Source organism: Pteropus medius, unplaced genomic scaffold (genome assembly GCF_902729225.1).
Source record: "Pteropus medius unplaced genomic scaffold, Ma_sr-lr_union100, whole genome shotgun sequence".
Taxonomy (NCBI): domain Eukaryota; kingdom Metazoa; phylum Chordata; class Mammalia; order Chiroptera; family Pteropodidae; genus Pteropus; species Pteropus medius.
The window spans coordinates 13,381,266-13,391,091 of NW_024349802.1; the positions used below are offsets into that span (position 1 = coordinate 13,381,266).

A 9,826-nucleotide genomic window follows, 5' to 3' on the forward strand; every position below is an offset into this window, starting at 1 on the left:
ATTAAATTGTTTAACTTTCTTCTGCTTTTGCTTATAAGTGCTAGTCCAGAGAGGATGCTAGGAATGGCTGAGAAAGCAGGATACTGTGAAACCGAGCAGAAAGCATCCCAGACCACGAAAGAAGGACTCTGGGTCCTAATTCTGGCTCTGTCAGGAGTTAGCAGAATGATTTGGGGTAAACTACTGAGTCTCTGGCTAACTCAGTTTCCTATTTGATAAATCACGGGGCTGAATTAGGCTCCTCAGAGCTTTCTAGCTCTTTTTTAAAAATTTATTTTTGTTTTTTATAAATAACGCTAGTGTTTTTCCTGGAAAAGTGGTAGAGCATCTGAAGAAATGGGTGGCCACTGTGTTGTCACTTATGACTGTTTCAGCAGCTCTGAGGAGAAACTTTACCTTTCAGTGACTTCGCTTAAAAAATGTAGGATGATCGGCTGATTCATGTATGCGTGCATACTACAAGCATTGTGCTAGGTGTTGCATAATATACTGGTGAATAAAAGCCTTGGTCCTATGTTTGCAGAGAGTATGTTGCCGTGTTACCAGGTGGGGATAGATGGCAGTGGAGTGAGTCCCAAGCAGTTAGGATAAATTAGATTGGTCATTAAATTCTAATTCTAAAGTAAAGTCTTCTAAACACCAGTACACCAAGTACCCAAACCTTGAGACTGATATACTTCATATTAATGTGACATGGCAGATTCAGTCTGGTACGTATAGCTTTTTAAATTAATCCATGTGTTACTAATGTTGCCTCTTCTCTAAAAGAAAATAATATTTTTGTATTTAGGAGTCTTACTGTCAGTGGTAATATTTTACTCTTATTTGGAAGTTGTTATAGCTATATCATAAAATAAAATGAGTAATTGTATTAATGTTAACCTAAATTTCCAGCATAAAATACATACAAGTATAAAATCAAAAAAGTAAAAAAAAACAAAAACAAAAACAACAAAACCCTTTCTCTTAAGTATTATTTGGAAATATCAGTAGGAATTCATAATTTTTTCCTCTGAAATACTGTTTTGTCCTAGCTTTGTCTTTTGAAAGACTTGGAAGCAATGGTACTCTAGGAGCAATGAGCAATTCTAGTACCCAGATTGTGGTTTCTAAATGCTGTCTCTCTAAAGGGAACCAGAGTTCTTAGAAAAGGCTGATTCTAGGTCTGGAGCAGAAAATGAATGAGCTGAGTCTGGGATATCTTGTTGGGCCAAAAAGCAAGGAAACCATCAAAGACTAATAGGAATAATGTCAAAAGACACAAGCCAAGCATAAGGTGTTTCTATGGTGCTACCACAAGGTAATTTGAATATCAAAAAGGATGGTGATTACAATGGATTGAAATCCATCAAATATACAATAATATTAAACAAAAAACTGTTTCAAGGTCACCAATTTATTGTTCTAAAAACTGACAAAGGAAAAGAATCAAGAATTTATATTGCTTTTTTTTTTTGTCTACAGCCATGTCACGCTGAACAAGCCTGATCCTTTCTGATCTTGGAAGCTAAGCAGGGATGGGCCTGGTTAGTACTTGGATGGGAGACCACCTAGGAAGACTGGGTACTGTAGGTTTAAAAAATAAATAAATAAACAAACAAATAAATAAAAGTAAAAATAAAAATAAATAAGGGATTGTAAGCTGACAAAGTCCTTGAAATCTGTGAGATCAACCAAGGGTTGCCTCGCCTGACAAAAAAAGAAAAGAATTTGTATTGCTTTTCTTATACAGACTGTGTTTCATTGTAACCAAATGATTGATGAGGGAAGATTTTTTTCGAAGAAGATTTCCAACTAATAAGGAATGACAGATTGAGAAAAATCACCATTTTGCAACCTTAATAAAATGATGAATTAAGCAATGCTAAAATTATGTTAAAAGTTGATGGGAAAAATTTGTAAAGGAGAGATCAGGTTAAAAGCATATAAACTCACCACTCAACCCCTAAAAGTGGGACAAACACACATTCTATGCCTCAGGATATGGTACAGTAGAAAGCGTGCAATGCCATCTATAAAGCATTCTTTCCTAAAAACATGAACTAGAATCTAATCAAGCCTCTAGATCTAAGCATGATTTATAAGAAATATGGATGACAGAAGAACAAGTTAAATGATACCATAATGAAGCAATCAGACAAATCAGGATGTGTAACACTCCACAGGACAGATGACAATTTCCCCAACGACTCAATGGTAAAGAAGAGGTGGCAGGAGACTGTTGTAGAAGAGACTTAGGAGACATAACAACCAAATGCATTTTGTGAACCATGTTTTAATTCTGACTTAGACCAACCTTTACAGAACCATCTTTGAATAAGGGAACTTGGAAAATTAGATAATAGATGGTATTAAGGAATCTGTGAATTTTGTAGAATGATAATGACCAAGTAACTATATAAAATATTCCTTATCGTATGAAAGAGTATAGGGAAGTATTGATGTCAGTAGGGTTGACACAATGTCTAAGATTTACCTTAAATGCTCTAGCCTCATTCCCCAGGCCCCACCTCCACCCACATCACAGGAGGCCAGATGAAACAAGACTGGCAGAATGTTGATCACTGTTGAAGGATGGTGGGTATGGGAAGATTATTAACTTATTCTAACTTTTCTGTGTATACTTGAAAATTTCCATAATAAAAATATTTTAAAAGTACACAGTCTCAGAGGAAGATTTGTAGCCTAGTGTCACCCACTCTTTAGTTTCCGTTTTCCACTTTGTTCTCTCTAGGAATAATCTATCTTGCTAAGTTCCCATTTCCTGGATTCACCAGTGTTCCTTTAACTCAGAAAGTTTCTAATTCTGTTTTATCTTCTCTTGCCATCTTCAGAGGACTCTAGAGATGGGATCGTGTAAATACAACAATTTTCCCACACTCCTAGACAAGGTAAGACCTTGTGTCTGTTTCCTCGTCCTCTCAGGCTGCCCACTTTAATTTTTCTGCCTAAGAAGCTTGCTCAGTTTATGTTGGATTTGTGGTTGAATTTCCTGATATATAATTCTTTCTAGGAAGAGACTTAAAAAAATTCTTTTAAGATACAGTTTTAACCTTTAAGTTTACCATCCCAAACTGACAGATGGTTAATATTTAACCCATTTTCTCAAGTAGAAATAGAAGGAGAATGTGCTACACATTACAGAAAGCTGCTTTCTGTCCACAGAACTTTGTTTTTGTGGTGGCCATTTCTTCTAGGCATTGCTGATGGAGTGAGGTTGTTCACCATTTTTTATATAGAATTCTGTATGCCATACCAGTTATATACAGTGTGGTCTTTAAGCTCACATCTTGAAATAGGCCACACAACATTCATATCCTAGATTGGTTTCAGCTAAAACTGAGTCACAAATCAGACACCTCTTCGTAGGCCTATTGTGAAGGAAGCTGTCTTGATGAGAAAGTGTTAATACATATTTGCTGAGCATATACTACATATTAGTTTCAGTGTTAGGTGCTTCATATACATCATTTTATATGATTGTAATAATAATAGCAGTTATCATTACAGAGATCATTTCTTTAGGATCTGCTATGTTCCACTTGATGTATTTTCCACTTGAACAGACAAAATCTGAGTTTACTGCTGCTATTTTTAAGTGAGGTTGAGTAACTTACTCAAGTTTACTCAATTATTAAGTGATGAACTCTGACTCTCTGACCTCTGTTGCCTCCACTAGCTTTTTCCATCAGTCCTCTGCATATGACTTGCATGACTTTTTGCCACTCAACACAGCACTTGTACCATTATTTATGTGATATTTTTAAATTGACATATTTTTCTTTAAGTATATTTACCCCCCCCCAAAAACTAAATTTCACTGTCATAAATACAAAACTAATATCAGTTGGCATAAATAGAATGTAATGATATAAATAAATGCTACGATGAAATTTTGGCCTCTGCAGACTGAGACTGGTTCCACACTGATGGAGCCGAGTGATTCCCCGTCTTGTCTCCGATTATCCACAAAGCATACCACGTAAATCATCTTGTGTGCTGGCAGTGGCATGGGTACCATGCTTTAAACATGACTCTTTTAATGTCATCCAATGTGGCTTCAAATAAATGAAGATATTATGGATCATGGATCTGTTATGGAACGAAAACCGATCATCGCAGATCGAGTGAACTTCAATCGTACTCTGATAAACAAACTAGTGATATTAGCTGTGAAAGTTTTTAAAAAGTTTCATTCAAATAACTAGATCAGAAAACAGATGTGTAAAGGGAACAATAAATAAATGAGCTAATTGTATTTCTTGGCAATAAATTTTGACCATATTCAGTTTTCCACTGCGATATAGTTTTATGTATGTGTGTGTATATATATATATATACATACACACACACATAAAATATAGTGTGTATGCATATTTGTGTGCATATATGTGTGTGTGTGTGTGTATATATATATATACACACGCACATACACACATGTATGTCTATGTATTGTTTTGTTTATATCAGAGGTGCTTACGCTGTGCATGGGCCTCTTGAAGGTTATAAATACTAAACTAAAATGATACAGTAAATTATGCTTGTGCATAGGCTACAGTCCTGATTTATGTGCAAGAAGCCAACTCATGAGCAATTATAAGCTAGGTGCTGGATACACATTAGTAAATGAGGTAGACATGATCCTCCAGCAAATGAGCCAGGTGAAGAAGATCACTATAAAAGCAATCGGGAAATAAGTAAAATGAGATAGTAAGTGGTGAGCGTGCTGGTTAGCAAAGGTCTCTCTGAGAAAGTGGCATTGATCTGAGACCTAACAGGTGAGACTGAGCCAGCCCTAAAGAGACCCAGGGGGTGGCATTTTAGGGAGGAGAGGGGTGGTGGGAAGACAGGAAGCTGTTATTAGAGTCTGGCCAGAAATGGTGGTGAATTAGGTTTAGCACAGTAGCAGAGCAGATATATCTGAATCTCCTAATAAATATTTGTTCCCTTCTAAAACATCCTCAAAGAGAAAATTATATCATTGATCAATTTCCAGTAAGCATAAATTTGAATGAACAAAGTAAACATGCTTCTAATATAAAATGCAGGTTCTTAAGATCTCAGAGCTTCATGGCCATCCTTCCTATGAATTATTTTTCTTCTTGACCAGGCTCTGGGATCAGATATGTTACTATGACAAATGGGTTTGCTTTGGATTTGATTAATATTTTCACTTAGTATTGCTTGTTCAGATTCTTGGTAATAAAACTTTTCAGAGATAATATTAAAAAAAAGAATAAATGTTCTTTTCTTCTCTTATAGATACTCAGCTGATTCACTGGCAAGCAATTTTAATCAGAAAAGTTAATTGTCATTGTGTCATGATCCCTCTGCCATATGGGTAAGGGCGATTCTTGAGTGGCTTGCTGGGACAGACATACAAACTGCAAGTGAAAGGCATGAGATGGAATGTGTTCCACAGAGAGAAACAATCTTCATCCTTTCCTCTTGGTTCTAATACTGGCTTAATTTGGAGAACAAGCAATGAGGAGCCAACCTTCGGTCTGATTCCAGATAGCTGGGTTACGAAAGTGTTCTCTTCTGAAGGAAATCTGTTGGGTATCCATGTATTTGAAAGCACAGATAACCTATTCAGCTTCCTTCTCCTCTTCTACCTTTGCAGTTCCAGCTTGCGGGCCTCCTTTTCCAGTTGCCTTTCTTTTGCCTTGGAGTGTCGATCTCCAACGCCCTGCTAAATTCTACTTGTCTTAGATGGCTATTTATTCTAAGGAAACCAGTCACCAGTGATGAGTGAGCAACATATTTACACTTCCAGACACAGATAAGATAAAGATTTCTTGCTTTTTAATAATCCTAGTTGCCTTGGAATAGATCCAGAAGCAACATTGGAGGGTAAGCCCTGAAATGGTCTGAAATAGCCCCCCTATAACCTTCCACATCTCTTCTCCTCCTTTGGTATTTTTAGGTGGTTGTATGTATGAATGTATTGTGCACATCTTAGCACTGCCTTATTTATTTCTTCAGATGGAGCACCTAGAAACATATAAATAGTCAGCTATTTGCTAATGCCTTCCCATTGGTAAAATTGACTGGAGCTGTTCTCAAGCCTCAAAACTCTGGAGCTGCTTTGCAGGTTCCCACATAGAAAATGATTCTACCTCTGATGCGTACACCAGAGAAAATATCATCAGTATAGTGTGGCAGGAACAGTACGGGCTTTGGAATAAGGTCGACCAGGTCAGGTCAGGGTTTCAGTGCTCAGTAGCTATGTGATCTTGGGCATATTAATGGGGACATAAAAGCACTCACCTCTAGAGATCTTGTGAGGATTCAATATCATAGTGTAGCGAAGCAGTTAGCACAGAGACTGGCACATATCAGGCAATCAATACTTGTTGGCTATTATTTTTATTACCACTACAAACTACCACTATTAGTTTTATGGAATGAAGAGTATAGAGAAAGTGCCTCTGGCTGAAAATACGAGGTTCCCATAATGATCTGCTAATGACTTTGGTAGAACTTCTCCCCTTTTGTACGACTTCTGCTTTGGACCTGCTTCCATACATGGCTAAGTGTTCCTTTATCTCCTTGTGAAGGCAGAGCATGTGTCATAGTCTTGTGCACACTCAGTGTCCTGCAAAGTGCTTGGTGCACAGTAGGTTCTTGAGACACGTTTGCATAAAAGAAATAACAAATAAAAATAATCTATTTTCTGTAGTTTAGTGAGCCTCAGATATTGAAAGGGTTGAGAAAGCAAAGTTGTTCTAAAATAGAGCATTTTAATGCTCACATACTTTTAAGGCTGTTTGATGTGGTATTATGGGACAAATTCTGATTTTCCTATATTAAAAATATTTTAAAACAAAAGTTTTGGGGTGCCAGGCAGCTGGATTCCAACATAATTTCCAAACGATCTCCATTTTCTTTAAGCCAATTCATTCTCTACCTGATTAAAAAAATGTCAGAGACATAATTTTGTAGAAAAAAGACTTGGCCACTTTTCATAGAATACCACGGATATCAAAGAACAGTATTTTTAAAAAATTACTTAAAATGCATTTTTAAACTATAGTTAATGTTGTATTGTATATTTGAAGGTTGCTAAGAGAGTAGATTTTAAGTTTTTATCATAAGAAAAAATTCTGTTACTATATGTGGTGATGGATAGACTTATTGTGGTGATCGCTTTATAACACATACAAATATCATTATGTTGCACACCTAAAACTAATGGTACATGTCAGTTATATGTCAATAAAAATGCATTTTTTGTAAACATTTAATGTAGAGGCAACTGATTAACTTACTAAAAAAGGGGCAGTAGAGTAATATGATTTCAGATGTTCGCATTTTCTTGGACCTGAATGAGAAAAATTGTCTGAAAGGAAAGGCTGTGTTCTCTTTCAACAGATGCTTCTCTAGAGAATTTTAGAAAGTACTTTCAGAAAGTTGTTGAAGTTGTTCAGAAAAGAGTGATGGTGGCTGGGAGTAAAAACATGAAAACTGAACAGAACTGCGAGGTCTGTTCTGGGGGGGTCTTTGTAACATCATCTCAAATCAAACACTGGCCTCGAGAAATAAATTAATGAGAAAAACAAACAACCAGATCACTAGAGTCCCTTCTTTTTACCTTCCATGTGATTCTGAACTTTCTGTAGAGCAGTGAATGTTGGTCAGTTCCCTTGAAAGTGTTTTTTCCCCCCGCTTTTCTCATTTTTTTTCCCCAATTGTTGTTTCCTTCTCTTATCTGTCACCTCTGGTGAACTCCTATACACACTCAAAAGCCCAGCTCGCATGTCTTCTCCTCTCTGGAGGCTTTCTGGGTCTTCCTCTTCCCATTGCCAGGCAGAATAAACCTCTCCTTTCTCAGCACTTGGAACAAATACGTTATACTGCAACAGCGTGTAGGTTTGTCTATTTTCCCTCTTGACCAGGGGTCAGCAAACTGTCTCATGAGCCACATATGGCCTGTTGCCTGCTTTTTACAATCTGTGAATTAGGAATAGATTTTACATTTCAAATGGTTAAAAAATAAAACAAAAGAAGAATATTTTATGACACGTTAAAATATTATGAGATTCGATTACATACTGCCTGTGGTTATCTTTATGATACAATGGTGAAATGAGTTGTTGTAGCAGACACCATACGTGCAGCCTGCAAAGCATAAGGTATTGACTATCTGGTCCTTTATAGAAAAAGTTTGCCAGTATCTACTTTGTTTCAAGGAACATAGGATCCATGGTAGGGTCCATATGTGTGCTTAGCAGAAGGCAGGTGATTCCTCCCACAGATCATTTGAGAGCCATGCTCATTGCAGATTGGTGTCACACAGGGCACTGAGGAAACCCCAGGCAGTCCTGGATTCAAATCTGAGTTCTAGTAATGCTCACTCTGCATCTGCTCTGAGCACTTGTCCTTCTAAAGGTCTTGGCAAAATCAGGAGAACATTTACCACTCGACATCAGCCTTTTCATAGATCACTTCTTAGGTCAGTGCTAACACACACTTTCTCCTGTTGCAAAACACACACAGAAATAAATAGGACTTAGTTCTTTAAGTGAATTCACTTAAAGAGCAGAAGCATGAATTCGATGTATCGCTTCTCAGGGTCTTACCGTCTTTGTTCTTAAGACTGCCACATCATTAACAAACTTCCTCATGTTCTTTAAGGCTTTGATAGTTTACCAAGTGCTTCGAACAGTTCTTTGGGCTCATACTTAGAGATGGGCAGGAGAGATGATCATTACCATGCCAGTTGCACAGTGAGGAAAGGGGGTCAGGGAAGTTATTTGCCAACAAATATGATGGTCAGATGCTGAGCTAGAGCTGGTCTGAATGCTGGTTCATAATTGGTCACCATGACCACACACACATGTGGAGCCCCTAGAGTCAGACACTGAGCTGTACACTTTACACACATTCTTTCATTTAATCCTTCTCACAGCATTATGAAGTTGGAGCATTTTTTGCTGACTAAACAGACCCAGAGCCCATCTGCAAGTGGCCCATGATGGCCCAGCCCACAAGTGGCAGAGTCAGGACACAGGTGGGTCCAGCTCCAAAGCTCAAGCTCTTTGCTATAATGAAACCTTTCTCTACACAAGATTCAGTCAAGAGTAACAGGTACTTCCTTGTGATTTAAAATTATAAGGAAAAATTATTTAACCAGGCAGAACATTTTAGACAAGAAAATTTCTAATCAAGAATAAGCAACAGCCTATTCTGTTTCTCATTCCCTCCCTCCTACTAGTAAAAACAAAGGTTCTACTCTTTCCTTTGTTTCTTTTGTGAATGACATTTCAACCTGAAGCGGAGGAGCAATCCAGAGAGAGTTAAGCAAAGGTAATGCCTTGGACTCGTCTAGGATGAAGTTAATAGCACTGGCAATAAGGAACACAGATAGTAATTATTAATAATAATTTATATGCAATGCCTTTCCCTAGGTACTTATCATGTACCAGCCATTGTGCTAAACACTTTTTAGATATTAGCTTATTAAATTCTTCTAACCACCCCATTTTATAGCTGAGAAACTGAGGATCAGAGAGGTTGAGGGTCTTGCCCAAAGTTGCATGGCTGCCTTAATCTGAAGACAGATGTCTCTGGCCCCACAGCAGAGGCTCACACGCACGATGTGACAGACATTTAGAGGCTAGTTATAAGGCGCTGGTGCTTCCTACTGCCTCTTGGAGTAGATGAAATAAAGCAACCAGATAGATCTGAAACTTCTGAATAAATATAGCAATGGAGTTTTCTGGCTTAAATGATTCAAACCAGTGGTTCTCAAACTTGAGCATGGCTCAGAATCACCTGGAGGGCTTGCTAAAACACGTGTTGCCGTCCTCCCCCTAAACCTCTC

General features: G+C 37.6%; 1 pseudogene; it reads left to right on the forward strand.

The window, feature by feature from the left end:
- The first annotated feature begins 1,456 nt into the window (after positions 1–1,456).
- LOC120581800 (uncharacterized) lies at positions 1,457–1,575 on the forward strand (annotated as a pseudogene).
- Positions 1,576–9,826: the final 8,251 nt, after the last annotated feature.